General features: G+C 33.9%; 1 long non-coding RNA gene across 1 annotated transcript; it reads right to left on the bottom strand.

The window, feature by feature from the left end:
- Window positions 1–6,320: 6,320 nt before the first annotated feature.
- On the bottom strand, window positions 6,321–6,815 carry LOC141671864 (uncharacterized). Its single transcript, XR_012555263.1, has 3 exons — window positions 6,701–6,815; window positions 6,495–6,596; window positions 6,321–6,388 (listed from the first exon to the last, which is right to left on the bottom strand). It is a non-coding gene; the product is annotated as an uncharacterized LOC141671864 (long non-coding RNA).
- Between the last annotated feature and the right edge of the window lie 12,509 nt (window positions 6,816–19,324).

Here is a 19,324-nt window from a genome sequence, read left to right as displayed (position 1 = left end):
ACCATAATGGAAGTGGGAACATATTGCCATGTATTTCATAGTTGGGTTACCAAGGACAAGAGCTAATCACGATGCCATTTGGGTTATAGTGGATAGACTTACCAAGTCAGCTCATTTTCTGCCTATAAAGGAAAGATTTTCGCTCGACAAGGTAGTCCATATGTACCTGAAGGAAATTGTAGTTCGTCATGGAGTTCCTGTGTCTATTATATCTGATCGAGATCCAAGATTTAATTCAAGATTTTGGAGGAGTTTTCAAGAATGTTTGGGAACGAGGCTGAATATGAGTACGGCTTACCATCCACAGACGGACGGCCAGAGTGAAAGAACGATCCAGACCATTTAAGATATGTTACGCGTTTGCGCTATTGATTTCAAAGGAAGTTGGGACGAGCATTTACCTCTGGTAGAATTTGCTTACAACAACAGTTATCACGCCAGTATTGGGACGCCACCCTATGAAGCCCTTTATGGACGCAAATGCAGATCTCCAGTGTATTGCGACGAAGTAGGAGAACACGAAATACTTGGACCTGAATTAGTGCAGCAGACAAAGAAAGTTGTTGAAGTTATCCAGAAAAGATTGATAGCATCACAAGACCGTCAAAGGAAATATGCAGATCAATCGAGGAAAGACATGGAATTCGAAGAAGGAAGCTTGGTATTACTGAAAGTATCACCGTGGAAGGGATTAACGAGATTTAGAAAGAAAGGAAAGTTGAGCCCAAGATATGTCGGACCTTTTGAGATTCTAAAGCGCATTGGCAAAGTAGCTTACGAGTTGGCGTTACCTCCGCACATGGAGCACATTCACAAAGTTTTTCACGTATCGATGCTTAAGAAATATAATCCAGACTCCAGGCATGTAATAGAATATGAGCCAGTAGAGTTTCAGGAAGATTTGTCATATGTAGAGAGTCCGATAGAGATTCTAGAGGAAAGAGAGAAAGTATTGAGAAATAAAGTGGTAAAGTTAGTAAGAGTGTTGTGAAGAAACCCAAAGGTTGAAGAGTCAACCTGGGAGTTAGAAAGTGATATGAAGGAAAAGTACCCTCATTTATTTTCTTAGGAGATTCTGAGGACAGAATCCTTTTAAGGGGGGAAGGATGTAATATCCGGGATATATCGTATAATTATTTTTGCTATTAAATAATTATTATATATGTTCCGTATCTATTCTGTGAATTAATTGTTAAGTGTTAAATGTGTTTGGATGTTTAAAAATAATATTAATTGAGTATTTTAATTTTTATATATCCAAAATAAAATATTGATAATTGTCATATCTTCCTATTAATTTTTATGTTGATTTATGAATTTATAGGAATCATATGAATTTTATAAAATCTTTTTCCGGGTATTTAAAATCTATTTTATAAAATCGGGAACCAACCGACGTCATCCGTTGTTATATTTTTAGAACCCGAAACTCTTCCGAGAACTTCTTCCTAATCTAATTGCAATATTCTGAGCATTTTCCATGTTTCGACTTTTTCGATCCGGCGTACGGTTTGCCCTGCGCGGGTCCCGGCGTAACATTTTCGATACATTATTCGTTTCGGTAAATCAATAAAACTCGTATTTTCGATAAACGGGAGCTTTTTATTAAACTATCACAATTATCACTTCGTAATACGTGTAACCAGGCGCTGAGACCAAGACCGCGGTATAAATTGTACTAATTTGGATAATTATCCCGAAAACCGGTACCGTTTGGATCAATTTTTATAAATAAACGTACCGTTTTATATCCGGAATGATCCAACGGGATATTAATTTTCCATAATTATAAATAGCCTCTACCGTATTTTATTTTGTACCGAAAATCATTTGCAAAAAGTTAAAGAGATAATTATCTAGAGAAACGAACCGTGTTCTTCGTGTTCTTCGCAATCAAACGAGAATTTGAAGACGTTATTGGAATCCGATGGAGGCATATGAATAGTCAAAACAAAGCTCTCGACGAGGCAATCGTATCTGTATCAAAATCATCATATAAGGTCGTATATTTATCAATTTCGAATTTTCATTTTTTTTTATTTATTTAAATTTAAGTTCGGTTTCTGAGTTTGAAGGACTGTTTGACTGTTTGAATGATTGATTATGATTGTAGAAGTCATAAGGATTATTTCCGTATATGATTTGCATGATTTGGTTCGGTAATCAGTAAAAACGAGATTTTGAGTTTTACAAGATTTTCAAATCGATTTTTCAGATTATACTGGTGTTTTGGATAGTTGTGGATGCTGTAAATACATTGTTTGTGATCAGAGCTTCGTTCTGGTACCAGAATCATTAAGTTTGATTAAGAATCGAATAAATTGGCATTTTTTTGATGAATAGCCGGACTGTAGTTTAATTTTGGCCGGAAAACATGTTCGGAGCATTGTTAGTTGATGTTGAGTCCGTTTCTGAGTTCCTGAGTCGATTTAGAATAGATCAGAAGCAGAAATCATCTCAAACGGAGCAGATTTGAGCTAAAACGAGGTTGCCGGAGTTATTCAAGGTCGCCGGAAAACCTCGTCGGATTCTGGATTTTCCAGATTCCGACGGGTTGTTCTTGGCAACCCGAAACATTCTTGGCAACCCGTTTTGTTTATATTTTTGACCCGGTTTTGATCTAAAAAGTTCCTAAATCATAAATGTTTTTGGCAGATTTGCAAATTAGTACTTGGAAGTTTCTGAAACTTTCAAGAACTGGATTTCTGATTTAAAATCTTTTAAAAACTGGATTTCTTTTATAAAATCATTTCCAGAATTGATTTTTATTTTCAAAAAAATTTCGAAAATCATTTATTTTAATTCTAAAATTTATTTTTAATTTAAAAATAAATCTAAATTACTTAATTAAATAATTTTAATTAATAATTAATTGATTAATTGATCAATTAATTTAGATATTAATTGATTAATTAGTTTAATTATTTATTAATTGATTATTTAATTGGATTTAATTATTTAAAAATGATTTTAAAACTCCGAAAAATAATTTCGAGCTTTAAAATATTATTTTAAATTATTTTCAAGGTTCGATAATTATTATAAAATTATTTTGAAGCCATAATTGGCCAGCCAAACACTGTTTATTACTCCGAAACTGATCCAACGACCCGTTTTAATTCCGAAAAATGTTTTCAAAATCATTTTAAATACCCGAAAGCCTGTTTATGACCCTAGACTTCTTTATAAATGATATGTCATTGATTATTTGACGTGTTATGTGTTATATGTGACTTGCTGGTTGACTGTCGGTCTATATGTTCGGTGATTACTCGTTTATAGCGTAACTTTCAATCTTTTAATCGGATTTGGGTGAAACGAAGGGTAGCTAGAAGTATATGTCGAATAGAATTGTATGAGGTAAATATTGATAGATACTTATGATGCCTAGAAGAGTAAGCAAGGCGTAGTAAAGGAAAGCAGGTGATCAGAAAATGGAATCGACATATAGAAAATACAGCAAGTGATCAGAAAGTAGAATCGAGGCATAGGAAAAGTAGACAAGTGGTTGTTGAAGAGAGTTATTCGACGAATACAAGTGAAATTGGAATCGATTGTGATAAGGCAAGTACTTCCAAACCTTTATCGAGATATAATGCAGATATTTCTAAAATTTTCTCGTAACATATTGTTAAGTATTCAAGATAGCTTTGTTTTATATTGTAAATACTTTGAATCCTTCATCCCTGAACCTGACCCACATCATTTGATCTTTGAGCCGCAAGCCTTATTCCTTGTGAACCATTTCTTGTTGATTTACCATATAATAAACCACACAAATACGATACTACCCCACAAATATATAACCATCATATACCAAACACTGGAACAACATTGTTTAAACATATAGAAACTTTTACACTCAACCATACCTTGTGATATCAAATTACTAAAACCTTGTAAAAACATTATTCATCTAATACCCGATTATCCTTCAGGCTGGAGGCCACTTCTTTTATATACTTTGACATACCCTTTTGATATCCTTGAATTTTCACCATGTTTTTATACAAATGTTTTATTGTTATTGATTATGATCCGGTTTTATTGAATTATATTGTTTATCATATTGAACTGCTTTAGAATTGGATAGTTTTCTTTATGTGGACCAGATTCGTGGTCAGACCATATCGATGGTCAAGTTAGGCCAATGTGTGCCTTGGATCCAGTTGTTAGAGCAGTGCTGTGTGCTTTGCTCGGGGTTAGTGCGTGACTGATCAGCAGCCTAACCTGGGTTTTAAAAACTTAAAATGAATATCCAATTCTATTGGTTGTTTAACAAGAAACTTGATTCCTTTGAATCATCCCGTTTGATCATTGTTTAACCTTAGTTATTGCTATTATAACTTGTTGAGCTAGTAGCTCACTCTTGCGAATTTTTTTTATATATTTTACAGTTAAGAAGGATACGGTTGATATCGAGGTTTCCCAGTTCAATGTACGAGCTTGGATTCCAGATTAAGTTGGATCGAGCTAGCAGGAGCTTTCTACGGTAGTGAGATAGTAAGATTGTAAGAATAATTTCATTATCAGTCGTAAGTTAAATTAGTTGGGATTTGGTACGTTGTAATAAAAGTTAAGGTTGTGGCTTGTTTTCATACTTTAACCTGTTGCAATCCGTGGTTATCACTACTAAAAATATGGGATCAGACATCGGTTCTGAACCGATGTTAAAAAAAAACTGAACCGATGTCTTCGCGTGTGATGTTAAATGTCATCAGGCTTTGACATCGGTTCACAGCCGATGTCTATTACAGTGCTATACATCGGTTTTAAGAATAATTCTGATGTCTTTGCAATAAATTTCAGCTTATATTACAGTATTTCTAGGTGAATATGAGTATATTATGGGGTAATTATCCATTAAAACATGAAACCTACAAGCTCTAAAAGATATTTTTTTAAAAATCTTTCAAACAAACCGATGTGAAAATCTAGATCAGACATCGGTTATGTTGTCTGACCGATGTGAAATGGTCCATCAGACATCGGGTACTTTTATCAACCGATGTAAAATAATGGGTTAGACATCGGTTTCGTTCATTTGATGATGTTAAATCCTTTTGTTTAACATCAGTGTTTTTTTCTAACCGATGTTTAATCTTTAATATTGTAAAATTTAAGACATCAGCTATTGAAAATTCGATGTTATTTGGCTTAAAATACATTGATTTTTTTACAGAACCGATGTCAAATGACTATTTGACATTGGTTTTTGTAGTTCTTTTTCTTTTAATATTGTTTCACCTGATGTCTTTTGTTCATTTTTACATCGGTTTTAAATTACCATTCTGATGTTAATATATGTACTGTAAATTGCATATGTCATCCTGGTACTATTAATAGCCCAGGGAACCAATTGCATTTTCAACCAGAAAAATACCAACAATATGCAATACATCCAACCAAATTTGTAAAAATATAGAGGTATACATTGATACCAAATTTACTAACATTCAATCCAACAAGAGCTCAATTCGGACATTACATTCCAAGTCTAAAATAAATATCCCAACTAAAAACAATAAAACCCAAATTCTCTAGTTATTACATCCAACATTCTAAACATGTTTGACTAGTTAATATGTACCACTTGTCAAATTTCGACAATTCCAAACATAAATCAGAATGATGGATGTAATTGTCACCAAACATCCCTTAATTAACCACCAACCACCAGCAAACATAATATCAATTCACATAGTTCAGAAGAAAGCTATATATATAGATACTTATCATTTTTACATCTTGTCTTGGATAAATTCAAGCACCTCCATCCGCACCTCATCCAGCTCCTGCCTTATGTAGGACTTTCGAGTTTTGGCTGCCCACTATAAAACACACGTAAAAATTAGCAACCAGAATATTATTAACCAGAATTGCCATATGTATAATTAAAAATAAACAGAACCAACTATTTATAATTTAATCAGAAGAGGACCTTTTCTATATTTAACCATAATTTTCTTCGTTAATCCAAAACTATATACCAGATAGTTCCTTATCACTAATAAAAACAAGATCCATCTGGAAATCACTAATAATAAAAACTGATAATAAAAATGGCACTCATATTTATCTGTCCTGAAAAACTACACAAAAAAATTCTACATGCCATATATCGGAAATGATTTGCATATATACCTTGGTAGTAAAAGATAGCTCCTTATCAGCAATGATATCTTTCATGTATCGCATTATAACATAGCCACATTCAACCCCTCCTGGTTGTTTGGGAGATCCCTGTTACAATATAAAATCTGAATTAGCACCAGAAATTAATTAAAATTACAAAGTGATAAAAAAATACAAAAAACTTACAAGAAGATTCTTTATCTGAGGAGCTTTATTTCCCCTTCCAGTTTGAGCATTGTAGGATTTCATCGCTCTACATTGCAGAACAACAATAATATACATGATTATTTTTCAAAAGGGAGAATATTTATTATATATATATATATATTTATATATAGTAATTAACAGAAATATATTACTCTGTTAATGATTTTTCCAACTCATCAAAATGTGTTGGATGTGGCAGAGGGTTCAGAATATAAATGTCGCCATCCCAAATTACAACCAAAATCCAGTGGCAACTATGTTTATAAAAAAGAAAAAAGAAAAACACAAGTCAGAAATTTTAAAAAAACTACCTAAATATATTAATTTGTAAAAGCATGTCTAAATTAAAAATACTTACTTATGATTATGTGGCATGAAGTACATGCGATAGGGACTACTCTCTTTCAACCGATTAACAAAATAAGAATGAAAAGATTTGTTCAACGTAAATGTAGCTCCTGGATCGAAAAATCCATATAAGACCACATCATCATTCTTCCTCTCAATCTTAATCAGTCTTTGCAAGAGCCTACCAGGGAGTGAATTACATTACTTATAATATCCGTATAAAACATGAATATTGAATATGTAACGATAAAAAATTAACTTACGCCATATAAGCAGATATTGCAGCTTGGCCAATCATATCGAACTCCAACAATGTATGAACAACCCCCAGAAAACACATAATTAAAAACAGAACAGAAACATTTACATTTACATCAATGTACCTAAAACATTGATTTACATCAGTGTACCTAAAATATTTAACATGACATAAAATTCCCAAAAACAGGACATAAAACCCCCAAAAAGAAACAAACATAAAACCCCCAAAAACATAAAACATTTACATGCACAAAGAAGAAAAACAGTAAAGAAGAAAAGAAGATAAACATAAAACATTTACATGCACAAAGAAGATATTAAACATAAAAATGAGGGAGATAAACAGTAAAGAAGTAAAGAAGAATATACCTCCGGATGCTTTCAATGTTCCGAAACCCCAATGTTCTAAACCCTCAGTGCTCCAACCTCCAAATGCTGTCTACCTCCAGATACTAGCTCCAACCTCCAGATACTAGCTCAATTTCAAGTTTAATTTGCTCTAATTTGAAGCTCCAAATCTTGAATTAGAATTGGGGCTAAAATTAGGGTTTCAGAGAAAAGAGAGAAGAGACGGTTAACAGAGACTAAGGTAAGAAGAGAGAAGAAAGGTAAGAAGACTAAGAGAGAAGGAGGGGAGAGATGAGAGAGACGAGAGAGGCGAGGGTCGGGGAGAGATGAGAGGCTCGCGGGAGGTTTTTTGGAAAGGGGGGAAAATATGTTAAAGTGAATTTTTTGTTAAAATTAAAGGGGGGAAAGTGTACTGAAAAGCGGGGGGGGGGGGAGTTAAGTAATTTTTATTTTTTTTAAAAGGCCATAGACAACGGTTAACAAAATGAACTGATGTCAAAGTTAAAAACAAATTTGTGGCCTTTTTAATTTCTGAAGATAGACAACGGCTACTAAGTGAAACCGATGTCAATATGCGTATTCAACATCGCTTTTTACAAAACCGATGTTAAACTGCATTTTAACATCGGGTGCATTACATGCCGATGTCTAAGGACCGATGTCGTATCTACTATTTCTAGTAGTGTATGTGAAGCAGGGTCATTGCGAATAATATTTCATATACAGGTTTATATTTTGTGTTGTGGACCCCAAACTTCTGACCCGGGTTTGGAGGGCACCACAATGCTGTTCTGAAAGATGGATACAAGCATCTAAATTATCTACTTTTGGCCCATCATCTGGTCATGCTCATGTTCTTGATGCTCACAGGACTCATGAATGGAATCATTCTTGGAGGTTACCAAGTGAGAAGATCTCTTTGGAAGCTGCACAGTCAATTACTGATTATACTGTTCATTTAGTTTCTAATCCTGACATGCAGGCTTCTATCAAGACCACAACAGTACTAGTCAAAGGACTGCATTCTTCTGTCTCTGCACTGAAGCAAGATAATGTTGATCTCAGAGCAGAGATTGTTGATCTTTCTATGACTATTAAAGGTACAAACAAGCACATGGGCTTGATAAAGAGGATGTTTAGCATGGAAGCTAAATAAGATCACATTCAAGAGAAATTGACAACTCTAGAAGCTGGTCTGAACACTAAAAATTCTAAATTGGGTGTTATTATTTCTTTTCTACAAAGTCTAGATGCCAAAAAGGGGGAGATAATACCAAAGACAAAATGTCAACTTGAATCAGTTTTAAAGAAAAATTCCAATCTTGATGATGATGGTGATAAGCAAGCAAAGAAGACCTTTGATGATGTGATATTTCCAACTAGATCTGGAATTCAAAATCAAACTACACAGTCAACTCAAGTGTCTTAAAATGGATCTGATATAGAAGCTTCTCTTGTTACTCCAAGTTCAATTCCTGATAATAAATATACAAATTCTAATTCTGTTTCTGATACTGACGAAGTGATAATTATCCCTGATTCTGTTAAAACTGAAGAAGAAGAAATTTTATTTCGGATGGATCTACAGATTCTTTCTGCTTATGTTGAATCCTTTAATGCTGAAAACTTCAAGGAAGAAGAAATGGTTTTTGACAGAGAAGAAGGGCTCAGGAGGGAAAAATCAGAATTGATGTTGACAAAGCAAATTAAGCATACAGAAACATGCTTAGAAAATCTGAAAGGAATAGATGGAGGAGTACAGATATGAAGATGTTATATGAAAGAGCAGAGAGGAAAGCTCAAGTGTTTCCAAAGATCAAGAAAAAATACAAATGGAGAAAAATTGATGATTTTATTTATATTGATAAAAAAAAGCTTTATTCCCGGACGTATAAGGGTGGGTGGTTTAATATCCGGGATATATCGTGTAATTATTTTATCAATAAATAAATATTATGTGTTTATTATATGAATTTTGGTGAATTATCTAGTTAAGTGGTATCCGTGTTTGGATGTTTAAATATGATAAAATTTGAGTATTTTAATTTTTATCTGTCCAAAATAAAGTATAGATAATTATGATATTTTTCTATTAATTTTTATGTTGTTATATGATTTTATAAATGATTTATTGATTTAATAAATTATTTTTCTGAGTAATTATAAACTATTTTGTATAATCGCGAAACAACCGACTTCAATCATTTGTACGTTTTTACAACCGAGAAGTATCGGGAAAACTCCTTTTTAACCTAATTGGGATATTCCGAACATTTTCCATATTTTGACTTTTTTGATCCGAAGTACGCTTCTATCCGTGCGGGTCTCGGCACAAACTTTTCGATACAATATTCGTTTCGGTAAATCGATAAAACCCGTATTTTCGAGAAATGGGATATTTTGATTAAACTATTATATTATCTTCTCGTAATTCATGTAACCAAAGCGCTGAGACTAAGATCGTATTTACAAAAAGCTTGGTTTGATAATTATCCCAAAAACTGGTTCCGAATTGGATCTGTTTTATCAATTAAGTTTCTATTTTATATCCGATATGATCCAACAGGGTACCAATATTCCGTAAATCTAAATAGCCCTTACCATATTTTATTTCGTACAGATAATCATTTACAAACAGTAAAAATATATAATTTTCATATAAAAACCCTAAATTCATAGTGTTCTTGAGAATCAAACTAAGATTTGAAGGTGTTATCGATATCGGATTTTGGAGTTCAAGTAACCAAAATAAAGGTATTGAAGTGTACTATCAAGATTTGTAAGCCATACAACTACATAATCAATAGGTATTTTTCTATAATTGTATTTAAATTCGAATTATTTTGGAATTAATTATGAATTTTTGATTTTGATGTTGTTTATATGATTTGATGATTGCATGTTGTAGATAATTTGATTCTGATTATTTTGGTATATCATATGATGAATTTGGAGTTCAATAACATGTCCAAAAGTGGGTTTAATTCTCGAATTAAGAAATTAGGGTTTATAACCCGTATGAATATTTTCATTTGAAATTAGGGGTTTTTGATCTAGGGGTTATTAGTATGATTGTTTGATACCAACGTGTAGGGCGTGAAAAGAGGAATCGATTGGTGGTGGTCTCATGAACAGACGATACCGGAATTGAGCTGGCCGGAGAAAATAAGAACTCGCCGTTCAGGGAGTTTTCTTCGAGTTATTCCGGCCAACTCAGGGGTTATTAGCTTGATTTGATTGCATGGTTATGTTCCTGGTGAAAAGTAGAATAAATCTAGAGCTTGTGGTGGCCGGAGCATTCCGGGATCGAGTTCTCCGGTGAACCCCGTCGTTTTTCCGGCGAGGGGTGTAAAATTTGCAGATAGGTCCCTGTACTTTTGAAAACGATGAAGTTTAGTCCCTGTAGTTTGTATAACTTGCAAAAATAGGATTCCTGTTTTAAAATTATTTAAAAATCATATTTTCTATTTATTTAAATTTCAGAATTTTGTTTTTAATTATTAAAAATTCCAAAAATCATTATTTTAATTCTGAAAATTATTTTTAATTCAAAAATAAATCTGAATTATTTAGTTAATTAATTTTAGTTGATAATTAATTATTTAATTTGTCAATTAATTTAAATATTAGTTGATTAATTGATTTAATTATTAATTATTTTTAATTGATTATTTAATTAGATTTAATTATTCCTTTTGATTTAAATATTCTGAAAAATAGTTTCGAGCTTTAAAATATTATTTTAAATTATTTTCAAGGCTCGATAATTATTATAAAATGACTTTAAAGTCATATTCGGGTATTCGAACTGTGTTAATTGCTTATAAATGAATCAACGATCCATTTTAATTCCAAAAAAAATGTTTAAAATTCGTATTAAATACTTGGAAAATTATGTTAACCTCAAATCTTCTTTGAAAAATTATTTTTATCAAATATCTTACGTGCTTTGTGTTATATATGATCCGATTGATGTACGATATGCTTATGTGTGTATTGTCTAACTATTTTTATCGTAACTTTCAATCCGTAAGTCGGATTTGGGTGAAACGAATGGTAGATAAAAGCTTGTAACGAATAGAATAAAGTAAAAATGAGTATTGATAGATACTTTCTGATGTCTAGCAAAGGAAGCGAGGCATAGAAAGGGGAAGCAGATGGTCAGTGATTAGGAGTCGGTGAACGAGAGCAAGTGAAGCGTTAGCAGATTGAGATAAGGCAAGTGATTCCTAAACTATCTTGATACGTGTTTGGAATAGTTCTATTTTATATTGCAAGTGCTTTGAAGTATTTAACCTTAAACGCTGATTCGAGTTATTGGTCTCTGAGCTGTAAGCCTTATTCTTTGTAAACAATTGATTGTTGAATACCAGATACAAACCACAGATATATGATACTACTCCACAAAGCCATACAAACTATACACTGATCACTGAACCGAAATTGTTTAACATACAAACCTTCATACCTTATACATCAGAAGATTAACACCACGAGACCTTGATTCTTCTGTTATCTGATTCTGTTATCGGCTGATAGCCAATCTTTGTACTTACCTTGTTATACATTGTTAGTGATTGTAAATCACCTTATGCATGAAGGCAAATGTTGTTTATGATTTTGTTTACTGATTTATATTGTTTATTCTGCTATTGTTATAGAATTGGATTATTTTATAAATATGGAATAGATTCGCGGTCAGATCAAATTCGTGGTTGTATTACGCCAATGTGTGTCTTGGATCCAGTATATAGAGCAGAGTTGTGTGCCTTGCTCGGGGTTAGTGCGTGACTGATCAACAACCTAACCTTGGTTTTTAAAATAATATTTGAATATCCAATTCTAATCTTTGTTTAACAAGAAACTTGATACCCTAAATCATTTCATTTGATCATTGTTTAATCTCGGTATTGTCACTGTGACTTGCTGAGCTAGTTAGCTCACTCTTGCGAATCTGTTTATGTTCTTTTCAAGTTAAGAAGGAGCCCGTCGGTAAAGAGGATCCCCAATCAAGTGTGCAAGCTAGGATTCCAGGTTGAGACGGAATAAGCTAGTTGAAAACTTTTGTTATAGTTTAAGTTTGAAAGTTTGTAAGAATGTTTTATTTTCAGATGTAAGTTAAACTATAAGGGTTTTGGAACATTTGTAATACAAGTAAGGTTGTGGTTTGTGTGCATACTTTACCTGTTGTGATCCGTGGGATATGGTAAGTAAGGTCATTATATATTTTATTATTATAAGCAGGTTTATATATTGTGTGTGTGTGTTATGAACCCCAAACTTCTGACCCAGGTTTGGAGGGCGTCACAAGTGATTTACCTGGTTCTAATATCATGGGAGATAAAAAGTCTTGGTTAGTACAAGACAAGAATCTCAAGTTGAATGAACCATTTACAAGAGCTGGAATAAGACATCATGAAGCTCAAATTGTCAATCTAAAGTTGTTAAACTTCACTCTTGCTGATAGTCCTGGTCAGGAAGTTACTGCTGATCACTTAGACAGACTTGAAGCTATGAAGATTATACTTGACAAACATGATGGTTCTGAACCCAAGCAGAAGATCTTACTTTTATTGCAGAATGATCAAGTCCAAGTTCTCTCACTTGATGAACTATTGATCATGTCAACAAAGGAATTGAAATATATTCACTATAATCTAAGAGTTGAAGATGAAATTTCAAGAGATTGGTCAAATATGATTCTTGCCAATATCATAAAAAGGATACTAGATAATGGTTGACATTACTTTGGATCATACATCCCTACATACATAAATTTCAAAGGGTAAGAAGTCAACAGGAAAAATAGAGGAGCTGTGATTGAGAATGTTCTCACACAGAGACACATAGCCATGAATCCAAATGGTCTTAAAGCCTGGTTTGTGTCATTGGAGGAGTTGATAATTGAAAGAACTCCAATCAAAAATCTAAGAGTTGCTATCTACTAGTTGTCTGTTAAAACTGAGTATGAGAAGAATTTGAAGATCAAGCTAGAAGAGATTCTATTGAAAAAAATTGATGACAGAGTTAAAGCTTTTGTTCAGAGATACTACAGAGTTTATCAAGAAATATGAAGACCAAAGTCTGAAACAAAGTATGCTTTACACTCTACATTCTTTCTCTCTGGTTTTTGGCACTAGACAATTCTATTAGAATTTATGCTTATTTTGCAAAGCATAAATTGGGGGAGATTGTTGGGAATTGGCTATGTCAAGAATCATGATCTGTCTAACAATCAGGATATGATCAACCGTCAGGATATGATTATCCATTGAAAGCCTCATTATCATCTGTTGACAATCTATTCAGTCATACGTTGATGCTTACATATGAATATATGTTGAAGCTCTAACATATATTTGTTGATCAACTTATCCGTTAAATATATCTTGAGTGAAAAGTCAGAGTTGTGAGATAAATCTGAATGTGCTGATTTATAGGATCGTAGTTGACTTAAATATGTATAGAAAGTAGATGAGTTATACTGTAACATATCTTCTTATTGATAGAGATTGATTGTAGCTATGTCTTGCTATTCGGTTGTAGATCGGTAACTGGAGTCTTCCCGCGAACTATCCGAGTGGTATTTCGTAATGTAAAGCTAGTCTAAAGTAAATGGCTATATATAAGCTGGAAGGTATGATATTTCAATGTGGGGATAGTGGATTCCGCTTGAACTAATGAACCAGGAGTTGTTCCCAGTGAAATGGAATTTAAAGAATTGAACTAAAGAAGCAGAATCAATAGGGGCCCATCCCCATACCATAGAAGTTACTTCTTGGAATGCCGTCATTCAAGCATAGGCTGACCACTGATTCAATCTTCAAACCAAAAGCCAGATCTTGCTATTATAAACCGAAGGAGCACACAAAGCAAATGTAGGTTTGTGTAGGCCAAATCGAGTTTTAAATCATAAGATAACGAAATGACTGCACCAACGAATCAAGCTGAACACTGTTAGGTCTCACACACTATAGAAGGGGGTTGAATACAGTGTTTATCACAATCAAATCGAATATAAGAACACAGAAAATAGATTTTATTTAACACAATAAACTCTGTTACAATATGGAACTGTCCTCTCTCAGTGATGAACAACTTATCACGAGAGCTGCTAGGGTTACAATGAATAATAACTTCGATTATGATAACACATATAGTGTAAACCCTATGTCTGTGTTTATATACTACACAGTTACAAGATAAATTCTAATTGATATGGAATATAATTCTGCTTCCTAAAATATATCAACTAGTTATCTTTCCTTCCAAGTATTCTATTCTTCATAGAATTCCTTCTTCATGCATATCTCTTCTTGCGTTTGTCTTGATCTTCTTTCCTTTCAATCAACCGCCTTTCTTATCTGAAAGTCTCCTTAAGTCCTGATATTATCTCCTGATAAATATCTCCTGATAACTTAAGTTCTGACAACTTAAGTTCTGATATCTTAAGTTCTGACTTCAGTATAAGTACTGATTTCCAGTTAAGTACTGATTTGTCCTGTTAAGTAAGATCTGAAAACTAAACACAAATCATATTAGTCATGACATTATCAAATATATCTAACAATCTCCCCCAACTTGTAAATTAGCATAATATACAAGTTTAACAGATATTTGATGATGTCAAAAACATTAAGTACAAATGTATGAAAATTTAACTAGATAACTACAACTTACAGTCCTTGTAGCTTTACCATCCTCAAGGTCTGATAACAGCTTCAGTCTGTATACACATCAGAATTTAAGCAGTTGTAGATCTTTGACTTGGCTTCAATTACTAATCTCTTTGATATCAGGAGTTGTTCTGAGGTAGTTTATTAACAAACATCTCTCAGCATATTCAAGTTCATTAACCATCCTCCTTTGAATATTCTTCAATTCAACTGTATTTTCACCAATTTGGAAGATAGCAGCCCTGAGATCATTTATTCTAGCTTTCCTTATATCCTAATCTAGTCTGATTAAATATGCCTTGTCAGACTCATGATTGAATTTCACAGCCTTATAACCCAGAAAAGTAGTTATAATCTTAGCAGAGTTAGGCTTCATCTCGACAATATCACCTTTGTGATCTCTTTACTTGGGACAGTATGTGTTGTCAAACTTTACAGAGTAAAGCTTCTTCTGTCTTTGAATTTGAGTCTTCAAATAATTTGTAGCGCTATCTGTTAATATGTTCTTCACTTAAAGTAAGAATAGAACATGTTCCAGTTCCTCAAAATACTTCAGTGGTATAGCATTCTGCCTAATACGGTATACCCTTCCATCTGTCATAAAATATAACAAGATATGTTCTTTCAAAAATGTACGGTAAACCATCTATACAGATTCAAGTTGATTCAATCTTTCAGGAGTTGCTCCAACACCTGGTTCACTTAAAGAAGTTGGATCATTGGTTGTGTTCTGTATTCTTCTTTCATCAGCACTACCCAATCTAGATTTATCTCTGGCTTCTTTTCCTGTAACAACTCTTGCTTCAAAACCACTTGTTGCAGTCTTCAAAGATTGAGTCTGTTTAGCTTTGGTGAATCCTGGTAGGAGTAACTTTGAAGGTTTAACATGAGCAAGGTCAGAGGTTTCCTTTTCCTTATCTTCTGATATCAAGCCAACTTGAGCTATGTCATAGGTTGCTTGCTTCACTGTCATATCAGAACTTACTATATCTTGACTCAGAACAACATGAGCCATGTCAGAGGTTGTTTGAGAAATCTTCCTTTTTATCAGAGTAAGACTAGCGTCTTTATCAGATATTTCTTCATCCATGAATGGCACATAAACCTTTACAGGTTCATCAACTTTTTCTTTGCCCTTGGACCTAGGATCTATCTCCACTTGTGATTTGGCTTTAGTTGCCTCAGGATTTGCCCTTTCTTTTATCACAATGCCTTTAGTCTTAGGAAGTTTCTTTTCAACAACAGAAGCTTTAGATTTTGAGTTGAATTTTTCTAACTTAAGTCTAGCTTCTTCTTCCTTTAGACTCTTAAAGTCCATTCCTGGATTTTCTTTCAGAAATAACTATCTTGAAATTTCCTCATCAAGTTCCAGATGTTCATCAGAACTTATCCTTTTACCAGTATCAGAACTTATTCTTCTCCCAGTATCAGAACTTGTTCTTTGACTTGTAGTTCCAGCTTTGCTTGATGAAAAACCTTTACCTTGACCATGACCTCCACCCATTCCAGAGTTTCCCTGGTCATCTTTTTCATCATCCTTTCCCTTCAGTGTCTTAACAGTTTTGCATTTGGACTTAATTACTTTCTCCCCCTTTTTGGCATCAGCAGGTAAAAGAAGAGAGACAAGCAATTCCACTGAGGATTGGATCTCATTGAGTTGATTTTGATGAGAAGCTTGATTCTTCAAAATTTCATCAATCTGAGCCTGTTGCTTCTCCTGAGTTTTCTCAATGTACTCAATTCTGTCAAAGGTAGGTTTGAAAAACCTTTTCTTGTCCAGCTTGACAAGCATATCTTGCTGATTTATGGATTCTTGAATCTTGTCTACCTTGGCCTGAGTTACAGATTGTTGACCTTGAAGGTGCCTTTTACTTAGTGCAGTAACTTTGAGATGTGTCTTGAAATCATCATTGACTAGCATCTCATCAGCTTTGGTCAAGTGCTTAGCAAGTATGGTTGAAGAAGGAACAAAATCAACTTTGTTCCATTCCTTATTCCACTCCCTTCCTCTAGGAGTTTCACTCCAAGATACTGGTGCATCTTCTCTAACAAACTTCTTGATTAATTCAGCTTTGTTTGGAGCTTGTTGAGGTGCATGTCCTGATGGACCAGCTGCATCAGCATCTACATTGGCAGCAGCTTCACCAGTAAGTTCAGCATTAGCAGCATCAGAACTTATAGAATCAGCATCATCAGCATCCTCTGATAAAAGAATAGTATGAGAGGATATTGAGGCTTCAACATCATCCTCTAAGTGCTGATCTCCAACTAAGTTCTGATCAACAGCCAAACCTTGATGCCCACCTAAAATCTGATTTTCATCATCCAGATTCAGAATTGGTGTAGTAGGAATATCTTCATTAAAATTAGCATCTAGAATTGGTGTTGTTGGTGGAGTGATTTGAGTTGGTGGAGCTTCTAAGTACAAAATTGCAGGCACAATCAAGTTATGAATATCAATCTCAGCACTTGTACCTGGGTCATCAGTATGTACTTGTTCAATTATAGGTAACACATGAGGAGTAGGCACTCTGTCTTCAGCAATTTTTGATTATGCTGAAGGAAGTGATTCAATAATAATTAGTTCTGTTAGGATCAGAGAATCCTGACCCCCTTCCTTAGCTGCTTCCTCATATTCTGATTCTGACTCAACTGTGTCCCTGTGAGCTCTTTGCATTTTCTTCAAGGGTGGAGACAATGTAGGAACTTTATCATCAGGATTTAGCTTTCTAAGCCTTTTGAGAGGTGTAACACCCCCAAATCCGGGGTCGGGGATCCGGGTTGTCACGAGTTTCATTTCCCTTAATAACACCCAATCTTAATAAATAATCAACTATTCTGTACTGTGACCCCACCATAAACACACACACCACAAGTTATAGTCTCAGAGATGAATTTCCAAAAATAATCACAAGTCGTTTTATTCCACAATTATATGCCAATACACCTTAAAAGGGTTTCTGAATAAATTTACATTTCTTTGCCATTATTACAATTCATAAATATACATAAATTTGGTTCATCAATAGTTGAAAACCTAGCCTATTGGTAGCTCCTACCTCAGCTACAGCGGCATCAACGCTTCCAGAAAACTGCAGAACATTTTCTAACCGCTTGCGAATTGGAAGCTTGGTCCTGTTCATCTTGTCTAGCTGATGTTGTGTGATGAAAGAAGAAAGCAAGGGTGAGCAACAAGCCCACAAAAATAATATGTATAATGATTTACAATATATGAGCATTCTCATGGTACTCATGAAAGTCTTGGTCAAGAAGAAATGAACCAAGTTTGATATTTTACCGCGACCAAGTCGCAAAATATTCAGTATATATGTACATATATACTTTTCACAATCTTTGAAATCCTCTGACATGTATAATATACACAGAGTTCCCGTTTATAACTGTATAAAATATCGTTGCAAGGTGATCTCATATATCTAACCTTGTCTCAACGTTTTTCCGAAAATCTTTGACATGCACAAGATAATCATTTACTAGATATAAGTTTAAAAAATGAAGTTACAAGATACTCCAATATACTTATATCCGAATACTACTTGAACTACCACCGTTCAAGTTATAATCAGTTTCAAAAGTTCATCACCCAGATGAGACTACAAGATAAGACTTGAATAGATTCAATCCTTGAAATATCATTATAAATAATGAAGTTACGAGATACTTCATTAAGTCCCGATATATATATACACCTTGTCACGCCCCCAACTTAAACAACAAATTAAATATAGCTATTTCAAAATTTTAAAAGAGATAACACAACCAAATCCAAGATCTTACAGTTTAGGGTTTGGAACAGCCCAACACTACCAACTATTACATCTGATTTTGAATACCGAGTCCTCACACAAACTACTATCACTTATTCTACCTGAGCTCGAACATAAGCATCAGCATCACAGGTCTTACGGGCAGTCTGCTTGAATCTAACCATAGCTGCTAGCTGTAATATCAGGGTAAAGCAAGGAGTGAGCCAAATGCTCAACAAGTGCTAACAGTACGACATAAAACATAAATCGAGATATACATTAAAGAATGACAATGGAAAGACATAACCAATGGTAACGAGAGATAAAACTGTGCGAGATGGCATCATTTTGCTTGTATCAAAACAATTTTAAAATCATGTCTTAATCAAAATCATTTTATGACGCTACGGATTACAGCCGGTGATCAGCCGCGAAGTAATCCCGAACCTCGCTGGGTTCTAATACATTAACGAGAATCCCTAGGCAACTTTTAAGCCTAATATAAGTGTGGAAAGGACTCGCGTCTCAGTCCAGATCCACTATTCAAGGAAAACATTTATCCCCCTTTGGGACTGAAAACCC

The sequence above is a fragment of the Apium graveolens genome, chromosome 7 (assembly GCF_009905375.1).
Source record: "Apium graveolens cultivar Ventura chromosome 7, ASM990537v1, whole genome shotgun sequence".
NCBI classification, from domain to species: domain Eukaryota; kingdom Viridiplantae; phylum Streptophyta; class Magnoliopsida; order Apiales; family Apiaceae; genus Apium; species Apium graveolens.
Note: the sequence above shows the minus strand (reverse complement) of the source record. Positions and strands in the feature narration are given on the sequence as shown.